The sequence below is a fragment of the Chaetodon auriga genome, chromosome 24 (genome assembly GCF_051107435.1).
Source record: "Chaetodon auriga isolate fChaAug3 chromosome 24, fChaAug3.hap1, whole genome shotgun sequence".
Taxonomy (NCBI): Eukaryota; Metazoa; Chordata; class Actinopteri; order Chaetodontiformes; family Chaetodontidae; genus Chaetodon; species Chaetodon auriga.
Window position 1 is genome coordinate 4,127,400 of NC_135097.1, and position 16,186 is coordinate 4,143,585.

The following is a 16,186-nucleotide window of genomic DNA, read 5'->3' on the forward strand; positions in this document are numbered from 1 at the left end:
TCATCAACCTTTCAGCCTTTCAAATTGCACAGTCATGATCTGTATGTCTTTGTAGCTCCTTTTTCCACAAGATGCCGACGCAACGCTAGCAAACCCAGAACAGTTGCGATTCTCAAATTAAACTTTAAGTTTAAAGTTTTACTGGTTTTATGTGTCAGTTGGTTGATTTTGCTCAGCCTCACAATAGCCAGAGTCCATGAGTTTCCTCTCTGAGGGCTGGTGAGGAATTAATTTCCAACCCCAGCTGTGTTTGTGTTATGACTTACTGTTCAAGGCTGTAAACCACAACAAAGACAGAAGTGATCGGGCCAAAACATTTCCCATCCTCTCGCCCTTGGCTCTGTCTCTTTCCCCGATCTTTTGTTAGCTGAGAATGTGGAGAGGGAAATATAACGGAGGATACGGGAGAGGACGGGGGCAGGGTCTATCGATCTGGCTCTGTAGAAAGTCGAGGGATGAAAGTCAAAGACACGGGAGAGAAGACGCATCCTAAACACTTTGTCCTTCATGATAAAATCAGAGGTAGTCCAGGCTATGGATGACTTTTGTTTTGAACTGGTTATTTATTCATTCCTCCTTTCCACCATCTGTCACATGAGAAACTTTGGCTCAGTTACCTGGTTTGAGTTGCAGGTCAGGTCGGGCTCCAACAAACAGCCGAATCCATTTTGGGTCCGGTTCCAAGCTGGTGTTACCTGGAATTGCAGTAAAAGTAACAAATCCTTTCTCTAATCTTTCACATTCTCTCCTTTTATTAGCAAATACCAACGCATGAATCATTCAGGCACTCGTTTATTTGAACAGAGGACATGCTGTCGCTTTGGGATGATGATGTCTTGGGCCTCAAACACCTGTCCAAGGCATGCCCATGTGTCATATCCCTGTTAGCACTTAATTCCTGGAGCTGAGGTCTGTTCAGAAATTGATTGGCTATTCAAACCGTCAGTCGTCTCCAAAATCGGTTACAATTGGCACGATTTTCACGCAGAGAAAGGGAAGGAGGCGCTTCTGTTCATCTCGGACTGTCATTGGCTGCTCTGGTTGCTAAGCCTTATGTGGCAGATCATGATTGGTCCAGTGAGTCCACGATAGGGCTCGTCTGTATTTGTTTAAACAGGGAAAACTCAGGAGAAAACATCTTTCTGTAGATTCTTTTCATCTTTTGCATCAAATATTTTCACTGCAGTGGATCTTTTGGACCTTTGTCGATGCTACAATTATATTATATTGTATTATTTGCAGAGTAATATTGAATTTTGTTGTTGTTGTCAAAAAATCCAATGAAAAGACCGACAATGTCTCAGCTCGTCTCTCGGTAATTCCTGACTTCCTGCAGACCCGGCCAGCTCATTTCTACCGAAGACGTAAACCTTTTAAAATGGATCATAAAAACATGATTTCATTTTGTATAAAAACAAGCGTCAGCATTGTCCTGAAACAGCTGGCCACTGTAAACATCGTTCAAACAGGAATCCACTGAGGGGACTACTTTGAGCTGTGGATTAATACACATTTAGCGCTCTTGTGAGTGTCTCTGGCAGCAGGATGTTGTGGGTCAGCCTGGCTTAAAGCCGCCGTGCCGCGCTTCATTGTAAAGATGAACCATGTGCAGCTTACTGATGCATTTTTCGTGGCGGTACTGAAACTCTATATGACCCCAAGACCCCTGCCATGTGTCATCCCCCCACTGCCTGTCCCTCGTCGCTGGTAGCCGCTGAATAAAGCATGTCTCGGCCTCAGAATGCATAAACAAAGTGACACGCGGGAGCCGACATGTTTCCTTGAGTCATTCACCTCCGTCTGTGTCCTCTGTGAGTTGGTCGTGTTTCGCAGTTTCTACATTTGCTTTGACATTTCAGTTGTCTGTCTTTGTCTCACACGCACACACACACACACACTGAGTCATGTTTCCATCGCTTTTGGGGACATTATGGAGACTTGGCCACAGACTTACATTGCGGGGACTTGCGTCTCGTCCCCATGAGGAAGCGTCCTCGTAAACACTGTAAACTGATAACGTCCCCACAGCGTAAGTAATACACGTCCACACACACTGCGATAGATCCCGTCTAATTAGAGTTGCTGTTTGTAAATGCAGACAGAGCTAAAACAGTGTTGTCCCCTCTTTTGTTATGTCTTCATTGATCTTGTGGACGTTTTCTGTGTCTCCTTAACTTTCTGTAGGTTTGCTGTAATGTCCCTCTGTGGCGTCTACCTCGGACCGCTTTCCTTCTGTCTCCGTCTTGTCTCCGTCTTCCTCTCATTAGATGTGAAGTCCCTAATGAAAAACACACACCTCCCCTCTCCTCCCCCAGCCTCCATTTTCTCCTCCTTTCTTCCTCACCTCACCTCATCCTTTCATTTCCCGCCTTTCCCTCTGCCTCCTCTGGTCTCCCTGCCTCCCTCCCTCCCTCCCTCCTACGCCCCTCTCACCTCTTCAGCTGCTCGCTCCTCTTTTTTTTTTTTTTTTTCCCTCACAGTGAGCTTCCACCATTTGGGGAAGAGAGGAAAAAAAAAAAAGAAAGAGATACAAAACAAAATAGAAAGTCTGCAGCACCTGCTCTTACAAAATGGCTGCAGACGTGACGGTAAAAAGTCATTTTGGAAGCGCAGGTGACATCGAAGCTCAGGATGTGCGATTGCTGCATTTGAGGAGCTGCTGTAAGGAGAGCGGAGACATCTGCTGAGACAGTTGAAGCGTGAATGAAATTATAACCTCTTGGCGTGAAAACCCTTTTCCTTTCCTCTCATAAATATCTCCTCTCCTTCCTCTGTGTCATCTCGCTCTGTCTTTGGCTTTTTCTCCCCCTGCATCTCATCACCTCTCTTCCTTCCTCCTCCTCACCCTCTCCTCCTTCCCTCTCACTTCGTCTCTCCGTGGCAATGAATACTGAATCAGCCCAAGACAGACGGTGCGTGGGGTCTCCCCGGAGGAGGAGGAGGAGGAGGAGGAGGAGAAGGGGGGGGGGGGGGGGGGGGGGGGGACACGCATATGCCCGAGCAAGAAAACCCTCTGTCTGCCGCCGTGCGAGCGCACACATGAGGACGCACGCTGGGATGATTTCCTCGCTGATAAAATTCTGACAGTGTAATTTTCCTTATCGGCAATCTGCCGTCGCCGAGTCTCAAATAGCTTCTTCAAACATTAGTGAAGCCGCGGGGACGCTCCGAGGAGCAGATTAATGGAAAGCGCACACGCGTGGATGCAGCCACACGTGTGCAGAGGCCCACAGTTTGTGAGGGGAGGTGTGAAACTGCTGCCTTTGATCAAACTTACAATAATCTGAGCTTTGTTTGTATGATCTTCTTCTGATCCAGCGGGCAATAATCCAACTCCTCTTCCTCTCTCTCTCTCTCAACCTTGATCTCTCTTCATGTGTCCTTTCATCTTCGCCTCTCATCGCCTCACGCTAAGAATCTGTTCCCCTTCTGTGGCTTCACTTTGATTTTCATTAACTTAACTCTGTGTGTGTTAGTGCGTCATCTCCTTCGCTGGGTGCCGAGGCCCCATGTCACCAGATTAAAAGTTTACGCTTGGCGAAGATGCAGATGCTGATACTTCACAACAGATTCTGCACAGATAGTGAAGGTTTGGGTGGATGATTTCTGGACTGAGTGCAGGTTTGTTTAATACGTCTTAAAGCTCCGCTGCGCATCCTTCCTGGCCCTCAGCATCCCATAATTCACTGTTGACACACAGCTAATTTGAATCCATGATTACGTTGCGGTGATGACGTAATGGCTGCCTATGCTGGAGTCGCTGGGATGGTGCAGGAAGGTGACACCAGAATCCAGGTTCACGTCCAGACTCCTGTCAGTGGTTTGGTTTATGAAACAAAGCTGAATAATGCTGCTGCCACTGTGAGTGGATAGTGCATTGAAATATTGCATATTTTGGCAGTAAACTTGTCCCAGTTGATTGTTGATGTTAAGGCTTTGTTGGTTCTTTGACAGTCTAATTTACAGGTTAATGAGGAGCACCTGAATGCCCCACCAGCTCTGTGTGGCTGAGTGGTTTTAAGTCAAACATGACTTTGAAGTACTTAATTGTTTGGTTTTAAATCTGTCTGTCAGTCTGTCCACTGCTTCGGTCCAGACTGACGTATTTCAGCAGCTTTTGAGGGAACTGCCGTGAAACTTACTCACCCAGAGAGTGAATCCCACCTGACTCACGCCCCCCTCAGGATGAATTTGAACAGCTTTGGTGATCCCTAAACTTTTCATCAACAGGTTAAAATTTCATGTTTCCATCTGCTTTATAAACACGGCACATGTGTTTTGGGGCAGAATGCGTGAAAAGCCTCAAATATCCACACTGAAACTGCATATTTCGGCCACAGCTGCTGCCTTTTGAGTGCTTTAAAACCATGTGTGCAGACTTGTGTTTACATGACTAAGTGACAATTGATCAGTTAACCCTTTAGTGATCTGTTCCTCAATACCCTGCTCTGCTGATTGACCTGCACTAGAGATGGCACAAAGCCTCTGCTGTGTATAGTAATTATAAAAATTGCTCAATTCCTCAGTAAATTGAGCTTTTTTTTCTCCATGCTGTCATTTGTTGATCTACAATTATCAAAGCTTTTGTGGTTTGATTGCATCACCCAAGAAGCAGAAAGAGTCAAACACATCAGTCCTGTCAAAGAACCCTGCAGAGGCAGTTCTGGTCATTTTTAATCCTCACAAAATGTCCTGATTAACTGGAGTACAATTGGCTCCCCAGTGCAAAGTGAGAACCTTCCTCTTTCTGTGCCAGCACGCGTTTTAGCAAATGGCAGATGGCCACGGCGTTACTCACACAAAACTCTCCAAACTGTTTCGACTCAATCATTGTGGGCCTTCAGACCAAGACGCAGTGGAGAACAGAGAAGACATTTGTCAGCGAAGGAAATAAAGTCAGACAAATCTTGGCACGCCAGATCTCCATTTATTTGAACAAAGAGGTGATGCATGGCAGCGTGCGCCGAGGCTAAATCAAAGAATGCCCATTTGTTCATATTGTGTCGGATGTGTCGGTCCGGACTGGGATGATAATTCAGTGAGACATCTTTGACTTTTACTTTCCAAAATAGGTAAAAACAGCCAAGCGTCAGTTTCAGCTTCAAGGGAAAGTCGACTGTTCTTCCATAATCAAGGCAACAGAATTCGCATCGATCATTTTGTGCACTTCTGCTGTGTTTGTTTTGCACTTCCTCGGAGCTCCCCAACCTGACAGAAACGAGTGCGCTCCAGGTTTTTTCCATGCATCTCCTGCCTTCCTGGCATGATGAAGCGTTTAAAAACATGCAGTCAGCTCGGGAAAGGCGGTCGTGATGCGGCGTGCTGCGGGCGGCCCTGCTGGTGTGTTGTTTTCCTCGTTAACCACGTCCCTCGCTCGTTGAAGTTACCTGTAGTTATCTCGGCTCTACTTCTTTCTCCTGCGCTGTCCGTTTCACCCCCTCGCCGGTTAAAAGCAGGCGGGGGGGCTGACGCTCTGCAGTGCAGCTGGCCTGTGTTGTTTTCTCTGTGATTTACTCGTTTCATTTAGCATTTTCAACACTGGGAATTCTCCCTGTGCTCTCGATGGCTCGTGCAGATCTGTCCACATGTACATCTTTCTTGGGTGGAAATAAATATGGCTGCGTAGAACTCGCTGAAAGGAAACTACGCGATATGAGATTATTGCTGAAGCTGCGCATTGATGATAAGACGAGAGAGGGACGAGTCAGCACATAAAAAAATTCATACAGTCCTTTAAACAAGCACCGAGCGCCTTCTGTGTGTTATTTACTGTTACGATTACTGCACTCCCGTCTCGTTCTGCTCGGGCGCAAAAGATGAACCGCAGCTTCAAGCGAAACTGTTCACTCCCTCAGGAAAACGAGAAGGTGACACTGCGAAGATGCGGCGATAAACACAAAAGGGCAGGCGATGCGGCGGAGAAATGACAGGGCGATTCTTAGGAGGGGGGAGATATAGGGACCTACAGGAAGGTGGAGTGAATGGACCAAACAGAGGGAGATTTAAAGGATAGCGAGAGATTAATGGCAGAAAAAGTGCCAGAAATTAGAAATGGGAGAATGAGGAAGAGGAGGCGGAGAGATTTAAAGGTGTCAAGTGTAAGAGAAAGTGACGCACGAATAATAAAGGGATTTATGGATCAATCCTGGGGTGCAGGAAGGTGGAGGACAGGAAAGAAGAAGAAGGAGTGATTTAAAGATGCATTATCAGACCCACACTTTTACACAAAGTCTACCCAAAGAGTAGAACGAGTGATGAAGGCAGTGAAAAGGTAAGAAAATGATCTTCAGCCAGGGCGATCCATGGATACACGCACGTATTATACGTACGCACAAAGAGGACGATAGATAACTAGATGCCACAATGGTTGAAGGAGCAAAGGCGAGGAGAGTATTAATTTCCCTCCGCTACCCCTGAGGGAACCACAGAGAGGGAAGTCAGGGAGGGTGAAACGCAAGAGACAAAAAAAAAGAAAGAAAGAAACGGAATAAATGAAGGCTGCAGAGGAAGAGAAGAAAATGAAAGAAGGGACGACGTGAAGTGACATAAAGTTTCCTTTCATTGTCGTGATCTTTATTTCTGGCCTGGCCTCTCTTTGAAAGTCGTTTTCATTCACTTCCACTTCTATTTATTGTTTTTGATTCATGGACTCTGGCAGAGGACGTGTTTGAACCATCAAGCTCCTCCTAGTTCCTCGGTTTGATCAATTTTAGCAACCGTGAACGACGGCAAACATCGGCATTCAACCACACGTTTATTACTGAGGTTGTAGGCAGTGGTGCTGCATTGTATCGAGAGGTGTTCCTAATATTTTGCCCACCTCATTTACATACAGAATATTAGCAGCACCTTTTTATATCATGCATTCCAATGCAACACCAGCACCCAGTGCCACCTCAGTAAGGAGCAAAACGCAATTATTACCTTTCTAGCAGTGACAACCTTCAGAAAAATGCAACTCGTGGCTGAGCTGAACGGCTTTTGTCGAGACTACAGTGAGTCACGAGATGTAAAACACGACTCCCAAAACATTAAAAACAGGCTCAGAACTGTCTGTAACAGATTCGTTGACAGCAGCCATGTGGGAAGTCAAACGGTGGCAGCTGACCGAAGGTTTTTTGACATCTTTGGTCTTTGATCCGATCGCGAAGCAGCCAGACTGTTGATGTTCAGGGCGATTAATCAGGCGTCACAACCCCCCTGAAAGAGCTCATCAAACGGCGGGCGCCCCGGCAGGAATTGGCCCAAATCTAAAACAGTTTGAGAGGCCCTGATGTAGCCGTCCTCGCTATTTAGAAAATCTGCCCAGCTGACCGGCGTGCTACCTGCCAGCTCTGCGCGGCTTTGAACAAGATTGTTTCACGCAGACGCTTTACGTCACATGTGGGTTTTAAGGTGTTTCATTGTTTTTTTAACCTGCTTTCATTCAGTCCTGCTCACCTTCAGACTAATCCCGAGGTTCGGTCGCACGCTCAGACCGATCGTAATACGTCTGCACACGCCCGACGTTCAAGCAGGAGACACATTTCATGAAGCCCGTTTGGTGAAAACCGAGCTGGCTGTTTTTACAGCAGCGTTAATGCAACGCTGACATTTTTATCACTGTGACACGGCTGCAGTGATTGTAGCCTGTCTGCTCCTCTGCGTCCTCGCTGTCTGCTCAGGATCAACAGTACTCTGCTGCTGCTGCTGTGTGTATTGTGCATTTCTTTTCTTCTCGTACCTTCAAATCAATGAGGGAGCGTTTGTTGTGCGTGTTTGTGTGCGTCTGAGCCACAGCACAGACATTTTGTTGCATCTATCCAGTGGAGGACATGCCGGTTTAACAAATGTCTCCCCCCCTTGTTCCCCTCTCTCCTTTGCATTTACAATCTCTCTCTACCCGCTGCTCTCTTCTTCGTTTCATTTTCCCTCTCTCACACACACACACACACACACATCCACATGTAGTATGCTTGAATGCCCTTTCTTCTGTCATCAACTGACTCACGCCGGCGCTTTGGACTTCATATTTATGCATGTCAGTGAATGCAGCTTGAGTCACACAGACACAATCACACACACAGGCGGGTTAAAAGGGTGGAACGAGGGTCTGAGAGACGATTATCTGCATTGGTCAAGGCTCCGGAAGGTTGGCACACACACACACGGATGCTGGTTTAAAGGGTGAAACAGGCAGAATATTATCTGCTTGGTCAAGGCCCAACAGCCTGACATGCAGAAACACACACAGGCTCGCACACACGGCGTCTCGCCGCTAATGCAATGTGGTTTTTTTTTTTTTTTCATTAGGACCCAGTCGCTGGAGGCAATTACATGGGTCATCTTGGATTTTAATGGAGAAATAATGGACTTGGAGGAGGAAGGCAGATAGAGATAGAGTCAGGAGGGAGGGAGGGGAGAGAAAAGGTAGAGGAAGCAGGCGAAAGGAGAGACTGTGACGAAGAGGAGTGATGGGCTCACATGAAGAAGTCGCATTTGTGCTGCATGACAATTCAACAAAGAAGTGTGTGTGTGTGTGTGTGTGAAGGACCTGCTAACCACGCAGGTTAGCAGGTTGAGGTTAGTAGCTGGTATGTTGCGCAGGCTGATACCAACACCTACTTCCTGTAGGCAGTCAAGCATCACTCAGTCCAGGCTTGTTGCACTGACACCTGGTATCAACAAGCGCCTGGTGTCTTGATTATCTGCCCGTATTGTGACAGCATCTCGTTATGCAAATCAGTCATCTGGTGGGTTTACCAGCAAACATGTAGACACGAGTGGACGTGATAGCTACTTCTGCTACTTTGCTTTTGTGGCTAAAGCTAGCAGGAAGAGGGGGAGTGAGGTGACCACCTCCACCTCGCCCGGCTCGTTCTGTATGCATGTGTCCATTTCCAGAAAGGAGATCCAGATTGCATGTTAACACAAGGTGCAAATGGCGTCCAACACTGACACTCGTGCCAACACACAGTGCAAGAAGACATTAGAGGAGGTGACAGTGTGAAATGAAAAAAGGTGTTGGGAACATATTGAATGTGCAGCCCAGTGACATCAGTGATGCTGCAGGAGTGTTTACACACGTTTCTTTGTGTTTTTTGCTTGAATTCTTAGTCTCCATTAAACTCCTTCTTTACTCAGTCACGTAAGTCAAGCTGAAGTGTTGCTGCCCTGCACCAAAGAGCAAGCTTCAATCCCTTCAGAGCTGCCGTTTAAGCCTCCAGGTACTCACAAGGTAGATGTTTGGTGGACTCTTGATTTGATATTGATATCTGGTGTGTGTGTGCATGTCGAGCGTGTAGCCTCCATGAAGTTCACTGAAGCCAAGCCAGGATCATTTTATACCATCTGAGATGATAAATAGATTGAATTAAGTCTTTATTGACCACGCATGCTCAGTGAAATCATCTATCTCTTTTTTTTCCTGGAAGCTGAGATGATCCACGGCATACTGAATCCCGAGGGAACCCTAAAAGTGGTCTGTTTGCTTATAAAGATGATAATCTCCCGAGCTGAGTCGGCCTTTTGCTCCGCGGTGCATTTTAATACCCAGTTCAACGTCCAAATGGGCAGTGTGTGCATTCAATATCTCACACAAGCTCTTTTTTTTCCTCTTTTCTAGACTTAAGACTTCTCGTATATAGTTCATCAGCACAGTTATTTTTACCCACATCTTACCTGTAAACCTGGATCTGCTATTTCCCACATCAGACGACCATGTAAACAACAGCTCTGGATGTTTGTCACAGTTTCATGTCACAGTTTTTGACATGAAAAACTAAGGAAATAACTGAGTGTTTTCCACCTTTGTGAGTGAACTTGAATAGTCTATAATGGAAGCATTCCTACTCATTTAAAGCCAAAAACTTGTATATTTACGGTGAAAAAGGACGATCTTCATATGGATTATTCTTAGAAACGGGACAATAATCCATAAAGTTGAACAGGCAGTGGATGTTTGCACCACCTGTCTCTCCCCTTGTGACCAAGCTGTCACTTCAGCTGATTTTCGAACACCTGTGTCGTTCAGATCAGCTCAGACATGGCCAAGACTTTAAAACTGTGTGACTGTAATTGCTCCTATTGGCTCAGAGAACGGCAGGTCGTTCGTCCTGAGGCCGAGCTCACTCGCTAACGAAGCCCTCTCTGTAGATTACTTTAAGTGCTTCATATTTATGTGGTTGTAAAACCGGAGTTCTTTTGCTTAGTCGCCTTTTCCTGACGTCATGACTCGTGCTGCTCAGCCAAACTGATTGCAGAATGACGTGGCCTGAGTTCACTACAACATCTGATCTCGTAGGTTGTAATCGTGGCTAAGCATTTTGATGAAACATCACGCAAAGGTGATGTCCGGCATTGATTTGCTGAATCAAAGCTGATTGAATTTTGTCGGGTAAGCGACTGAAAGCGTTAAATCAGGTTAAAGGGGATGTCGGCAACGATTGCCAGCAAAGTAAATAATATTCCCTCTTCCTTGTGAGTGTGCACGCGTTGCCCTTGTGTATGGAAATTGTATTGATTGTGCATTGATGACTTAAACTGCGTCTTTAGAGGAGAGATCCCTGAAGAGAGAGCAGTGCAATCAGCAGAAAGCTGCCTGAGTGGTTTGGACGAGTGCTGTATGTTTTATTTTACTCCACTGTGTATGAAGGAGACGTCCTCCTGTTTCCGACATGTGGGTAGTGAGATATGCATCTTGTCTGTATGTGTGTGTGTGTGTGTCTGCTCTTGGCAATATCTGACTGTGCAGCATATCATTACAAAATCCACCAAACTGCCGCTGATGTTATTTCTGTGGATAAAGAGTGTGTTCACTGTAATTTAATCTTTCAGCATCATCAGGTCAAAATGAGTTTGCCCAATATCAAAGTCAAAGATTGAATACCTGCAAATTAATGATATTCCCATTAACCTGCCTGTACTGTGTGTTTAAGGCTAGTTTGCAAATGTTAGCATGCTAACACGCTGGACTGAGATGAACATGGTAGAATATTGCTTATATTATTGTATAATAATGCTTTATAAAACATGCAAAAACACCAGAATGCTCCTTTAATTTCCTGGTTAGCTATTATGCATCTAATGTGACCTCAGCTTCAACTCAGGTTTCTATAATTAGATGATGTAATATATTATAAATTAAACTATTATTTTCCTCCCAAAGGGGCTGCGGCTGCAGGCCACGTGTTTGCGCCGCTGCAGCAAGTGTTCGGTTTTACCTTCAGACTGATTGCACTCCGATAATTTCCAGAAGCAAAATTAAATCAAGTTAGATAATTTCCAGATTTCCACCCTTTGGAGCCGTTACATCAGAGCCTGAGTGTTGCTTTTTGAGATCTTATGCAACAACTCCGAGGGCGTGAGAAGCTTTTTAAAGATTGAGGAAAAGCTTGTGTTGCCCGGTGGAGAGCGCACAGTGTTTACTGTTTATCATTGTTTCATCCGAGCTTTCTGATTGGCTCGCGACACGCTCGGTTCCCAAAAAGCACAGCCGTGCCAGCTCTGGTGGTAACAGGGGATCTAATTAGCGAATTAGCAATTAGCAGACCTTTTTACTCACATGTATTTGGAGTAAACTTTTCAGCACCCTGGCGTGTTACTGTGTGAATGTTAAGCAGGGTGTACATCTCCCCAGATACATGAAAGTTAAAAAGTTTACTTGGAAATCCAAACCGAGAAGTTCTCCACTGCACAGAAATTTGACAGTGTCACTGTTTTATTCCCACTATCAGCAGCTGTGGCTTCGACCCTCATGCTCCTTATATTGGCTGCTTGTGATGGTGGCTTATTGTGATAATGCTGTGGGTCTGAGGTGGCTGCCCGGGGGGATCCCGGCTGGACTCACTCAGTTTCAGAGTGGCCTTCAACAATTAGCTGAAAAAAAGAAACAGAGAGAGAGAGAGAGGGGAGGCAGGACGGAGAATCGATATATGTTGTTTTTGTAGAAGTCAATACAAATATAAAGCTTTCCAGCTATATGGGACACACGCGAATGCACAAACTCCCAAATAGGGCCGAGCACCAACGGAGCTTTGAGTTTTTGTAGCTTTTGTTTTTCTTTAAATAATGAGAAGTGTGTCTTTTTTGTGGTTATTAAATCCTTTGTGCAGACAGGCTCGCGCACACTGAAGTGTGTTTTTGTGTGTGTATGAGAGAGATTGTTTTAAAATCCGTGTAGGTGCGAGGTCAGTTCAGGACGTTTAAAGGTAGAGACGATCCAAACGGAGACAGAGGGGTACGTTCCAGAGTGCCCCGAACATTACGAAAACAGCTCAACCTAAACAGCTACCGAACCCAAAAGTTTTCTGAAGCGGTTTAAGGTTAAAGTTTATCTTGAGAGCGATTGCACCATTTACCAACAAAACCCTGGTCTGCGGTCAGCGGTGCAGTATTTTGCTGCTGTTTGAAGGGTGCATTAATCAGATAATAAGATCCTCCCACACCTGCTTCGTGTCAGGGAGCTTTGGTGGAGTCCTGTGTGTGGTACGCTTTCGCTTTGTGCAGAAACAGATCTGTTTTCGTCCACTTCTCTAACTTTACAGATCCGCTATGTGGACAGAAATGTGCCAGGTGCACCTTTAAGGTCTCGCTCCATCAAAGTCCCCGCTAATCCAAAAATGGGCAAAGAGGTGGAGCGTGGGTGGAGCAGAGGCGAGCCGAATGAACCCAGCAGCTAGCTGTTTGCCCATAATAATGCATAACTTCAAGCCTTAATGTAATTTAAACGAGTGATTTATATAAAGAGTCCCCCCCCGTGCAGCTGGGAAATAAGCTCTAGAGACCAAAGCTGGTTTTGTACCAGGCTGTAAACATGTTTATTTCTGCTGTAGTGGCGGACATTTTTTAAAATTGACACGCGATTAGATTCGATTACACATATTAACAGTCAATTCAATTAACAGGCATTAAGTTCACATCTACCTTAATCACTTTGAAATGAATACGGTGTGTAGACCCATTATTAGCGTTTAGATCTGTGGCTGATTTGCAACGAGCTGCTGACCAGACTAACAAAGGCTCTCGGTGTAAAGACGCAACAAAGTTTGTGAGGCGACATGTTGGCGATGGATTACATCCTCTCAGACGCTTCTGTCGCTTCCTTTGAATGCCAGGTGACTGACAGTAAGTGGAGTGTGAAATAACAGGCACACTCATAAGACAACATTCAACTCAGGGATAATGGAGTAACAATAAAACCAGCACTTTGACTAAACCAAATGACTGCTTCATGTTTACTGTGATGGATTACCTCAGTCTGTGGGAGGCTGTTTATTGTGCTGAACAAGAATGGATGGCTGCAAATGGATTCTTCTGAAGGCAGAAAAATGAGTTGTAAATGTAAAGGAGAGGGGTAATCTACTCTACTGAAACAAGAGCGCAGCACAGGCCTGACATTTTGGCGAGAGCCCGACGCAGCCTGATTCATTTTAGCCTGACAGCCAGAGCTAGATTTTTCAAGCAGAACGCTGCCCAGTGGCCAAAGTCAATGTTTTAATGTCAAAACCTTCGCTCATATACAAATAGCTTTTCGCAGATGCTGGTGCACGTTTTCACATCAGTCTAATCTGCTGCTGCTCCATTACGAAGCATTAATCAGCATCAGACTGGCTGCAAATGTGAAGACATAAATGTTTGTAATGTAGCTTTAATTATTAGTTAACCAACTGTCACACACTCAGACAGAATCTTTACATCAGCTGCTAGCATTTGCTAATTAGCACTAACATGCGGCTGAGGCTGATGGAGCTGTAATTTGTTTTGATATCAGTATTTGGTCATGAAGCGAAGTTTTGCAGGAATTCAAGCTTTGACCTGAAGGAGGCGCCACATAAAATCATGTGTGAGTGCTAAAGTTACTACAATTCATCCAGAGGGGAGCAGGGACGTGTGTGCCAAATTCAATGGCAATCCACCCAATAGATGTCAAATTATCCTAAAAAACACAAATGTCAACCTGCTGGCGGCGCTACAGGCAAAGTCAGGGTATCATTAAAGATGGTAGAGCACATCATCTGGGAACCATGAATATTTCCACCAAATTATGTGGTAATCCATGGAGGAAACCACCAAAATGTTGGACAACTGCCATCCAGCAGGCCCACAGGGATTGTTGGGTTTCCTGGATTTGCATGGATTTTGGTGATTGACGAAGATAACCAAGTGTGGATATTTAAATATTAGCTTGCTAGCATGTCCGACACCTCTGGATGCATGTAGAGTTGAATTCATGAGCTTTTTCTTTCCGTTTCAGACTGAAAAAGCAGGCGTCAGATGTTGCTGAAGAAAGTCCGTCCAACGCGAACGTGGATGCAACAGAACACCGAGGCGGCTCGTCCAAGGGGGGCTTGTTCCACATGAAGACCAAACCAGCATTCGGCAAGAGTGAGTAAAACAGTTAGCCGCACACAGCTTCTCCTTCTGAGGTAAAATTAGCTTCAGTTGCTCTTAAGTGCTCGCCTGCTCTCACACGACGACACACAGTCCAATGTCGAGCAGTAGCCGAGAGCTCGGAGGAGCTGTGGGCTTGTTTCAGACAGGGAACATCAGCGTTCAGTGTTGTGTGCCACCATCTGTCCCTGAGCAGGAAAACTCCCACACAAGGGCATGAACACACACACACACACACACACACACACACAGGCAGACATACAGTATGCACAATGCACTCACACATTTCCTAAATCCCCCCCCCCTCCAGCGGATGCTTGGTTTCCCCTCTCCTCCTCCGTCTTTTTCAACTCCGTCTCCTCCTGGTCTCCTGCTGCATCCGATGGTGTCTATTTAAGGGGATGGCTCCACACGCACAAACACACACTCTCTCTCTCCTCCCTGCCTCAGCGTCTCTCTGTCTCTCTGTCCAACTTTGACGCTTCATTAATTAGCTCAGTTGTTTGCCATCCTGCTTGGGTGCTAGTTAGCCAAGTGGCTAACGAACACACACACGTTGACAGTGCATTTCTTTGCTCCTGTGTATCTGGTCAGAGTCATTGTGGCCTGCTAACTACCAGTTAGCATCTATAGCTTGGTCGGTAACAGATTTAACCTACAGTAGCTGTTTTAGTTTGTTTTGGTTGTCTTTGACCACCTGCTAATGTGATGGCTTTCTCCATTTCGTGCAGTTTTCTGTTCCCTCGAAGGTCAGCGCTGTTAGGGCGTTTTCCGATTGGTCAGTCAACTTCACATGTTGCCGTTCACCAAAACCAGATGTGAAATGTCTGCATGAGTTTATTTTGAGACAGTCCTGCAAGAGCATTGTTTGTTTGAGTGCAGAAATACGACATTTGTTTGGGTTAAAATGACAACAGCTTCTATTGGCTGCAGGAATTATGACTCTGAGCAAAGGAGTAAGAGGAAATGTGACATTTTATAAGCCTGTATGTGGATGATATGGTGGTATATGTGGTCATATATGTCATTTTGGGAGTCGTTGGCGAATGACCCACGCTGTATGGCTGCCTGCTGATACTCCTGCAGTTCTCTGCAGACTGAGCAGTGTTTTACACTCATATCAGTCTTGTATTTCCCTTTTTCATTGTCAAATAAAGCAATTCATCTATTTATCTGCCTAACCCTACAGCTAATCCCAGGTTTATCCCAAAAACCTCACAACCTCAACCCAAAAAGCATGTCCTCAAACTGCCCCCTGAAGTGGACGAACCAGTCCAAAATGTCCTATTTCTCGAGGTGCAACACCTTTAAAAGACGTGATATGTTTTTTCCAGGCCAGTCAGGCTTTAAAAGGGGATTCTGGGAATTTTCTCCTCCTCGCTGCCGCTCGCTGTCAAGCTCTCCATGATGATGGGACACGATGTACCGGGTCCATCTGGCTGTGATGACTATGTCCTTGTATAGATTCAAAACACACACACACAAACACACACACGCACACATGTTCTCTCTCAGGGAGGCGAAGAGAAAGGTCATGTCTCTCAAGTTAATTAGTCTCTCCAGCCTTCAGGTCTGGAGGAGCTTCCCTTTCCACTCCTCGCTTCACGTCTCCCCGTATCTCCCTCCTCCTCCTCCTCCTCCTCCTCCTCCTCCCTCGTTCTTCCTCTCCGCAGTCCACCAGCAGAGCGAAGAAGGTCAGATAACCTCACTTAACATTTCTTTGCATGTGTTTCTGCCATGCCTCCTCGCTTCCCTACATGCTGTATACAAAACGTACACACACACACATCACTGCACACACTTTGGGCGCGTTGGC

The 16,186-nt window shown here is 45.8% G+C and overlaps 1 protein-coding gene across 1 annotated transcript in view; it reads left to right on the forward strand.

The window, feature by feature from the left end:
* The window catches only part of htr2cl1 (5-hydroxytryptamine (serotonin) receptor 2C, G protein-coupled-like 1), a 120,959-nt gene that overhangs the window by 42,649 nt on the left and 62,124 nt on the right, over positions 1-16,186 (forward strand). Inside the window, exon 2 of the mRNA XM_076724927.1 lies at positions 14,234-14,364. The gene's annotated coding sequence lies outside the window, so the exon portion shown is untranslated. The remainder of the gene's footprint in view (positions 1-14,233; positions 14,365-16,186) is intronic.